The sequence below is a fragment of the Arachis duranensis genome, chromosome 5, assembly GCF_000817695.3.
Source record: "Arachis duranensis cultivar V14167 chromosome 5, aradu.V14167.gnm2.J7QH, whole genome shotgun sequence".
Classification (NCBI taxonomy): domain Eukaryota; kingdom Viridiplantae; phylum Streptophyta; class Magnoliopsida; order Fabales; family Fabaceae; genus Arachis; species Arachis duranensis.
The window spans coordinates 46,342,996-46,344,988 of record NC_029776.3 but is presented as its reverse complement, the minus strand read 5'-3'; positions in this window follow the sequence as shown (position 1 = coordinate 46,344,988).

The window sequence follows — 1,993 nt, the reverse complement described above, 5'->3', positions numbered from 1 at the left end:
CCTAAGATGAAGAATAAAACAAAACTGAGATCAAAGATGTCTAATACAATAGATAAATGTCCTATATATACTAGACTAGCTACTAGGGTTTACATGAGTAAGTATTTGATGCATAAATCCACTTCCGGGGCCCACTTGGTGTATGCTTGGGTTGAGCTTGATCTATCCACGAGCTGAGGTTTTTCTTGGAGTTGAACTCCAAGTTATGATGTGTTTTGGGCGTTCAACTCCGGATAATGACGTTTTTCTGGCGTTTAACTCCAGACAGCAGCATGTACTTGGCGTTCAATGCCAAGTTACGTCGTCAATTTCCGAATAAAGTATGGACTATTATATATTGCTGGAAAGCTCTGGATATCTACTTTCCAACGCCGTTGAGAGCGCGCCAATTGGAGTTCTGTAGCTCCAGAAAATCCATTTCGAGTGCAGGGAGGTCAGATTCCAACAGCATCAGCAGTCCTTTTGTCAGCCTTTTTCAGAGTTTTGCTCAAGTCCCTCAATTTCAGCCAGAAATTACCTGAAATCACAGAAAAACACACAAACTCATAGTAAAGTCCAGAAATGTGAATTTAACATAAAAACAAATGAAAACATCCCTAAAAGTAGCTTGAACTTACTAAAAACTACCTAAAAACAATGCCAAAAAGTGTATAAATTATCCGCTCATCAACATACATACACACACACACATATATATATATATATATGATGAGTCTATATTTTCCGATATATTTTGGTTTGATTTGAGTGGATTTCATTATATAAACTCACATTTATTCACCTAAATAGCATGCTTTTGTATTCTCTCCCAAAATTGTGCTTAATTATGAAAACATGCTCTTTTGTGCTTATTTTGACTACTTTTATTCCATTTACCTTCCATTCGATACCTTGATGTTATTTGTGAGTGATTTCAGACGAATAAGGTAGGAATGGTTTGGTGGGAATGGAAGAGGAGCATGCAAATAGGAGAAAGCATGAAGAAAACAAAAGAGAAGAGCTCAGCCATGCATGCGTGCGCACGAGGACGCGTGCGTACGCACAAAATGGAAATCAGCATGCGTGCGTGCGCACAACCCTCTGTGTATCCGCACAAGTTGAAATTCGGCGAAGAGTGCGGACGCACACACCTGTGTGTACGCACAGGTACCAGCGCATGCCTCCCTTAAAAAGTCACGTGCTACGCGGTTTTAGGGGTCTATAGGCCCATTTCTGAAGTGCTAAAGGCTGGTTGAGAGACTATATTAAGGGCATGTCAACACATAACAAGGGGAGCCATCTTAGAGTAGGAAAAACACATTTTAGGAGTAGTTTTAGAGTAGTTTAGTTTTAGGTTTTCTCTCTTAGGGTTTTAATTAGGGTTTCAATGTAGCATTTTATACTTCAATTTTGTTCTTGGATTTTGCTATCTCATTGTAAGTATTTCTTTAATTCCTCTTTTATTACACTACTTGTTCTACACTTTCTTCGACTTTAATTTCCTTTGTCAATATATACATAGTCTTGCAATTTTGAATTTCTAATTGTTAATTTGATGTTTGATGATCACTACACGTTTGTTTGAGTTGCTTTTATTGATTTTGAGCATTTGTGGTTCATAGCTTTTATCATTTTCCCAATTTCGCCATGTTTTATGATTATATACCATCTATGTGTTTGATGAATTGCCAATTTTGATTATGGGGTAATTTCCACCCCTTGACATGGGGAAAATGGGTTCATAAATTACTAGAGCCATAATATCCAACATTTAGTGATAATTCTTGGGTTGTTAGTTGTCATTGTTTCCACTAACGCTAGCTTTTTACCAATTAATTCGGTAAGTTAGCTAGGATTTGTGGATTAATAACAATTATGCTCACTTGACTTATCCTTCAAGAAAATCAATTCAAGACTTGGAGTTCAAGTGGGATGCAAGGCACAATTGGGTGATTTCCTGAGAATGTTGGGATACTACAAGGGTCGATTGAGAACTTGTTCATCCTGCTTGGAG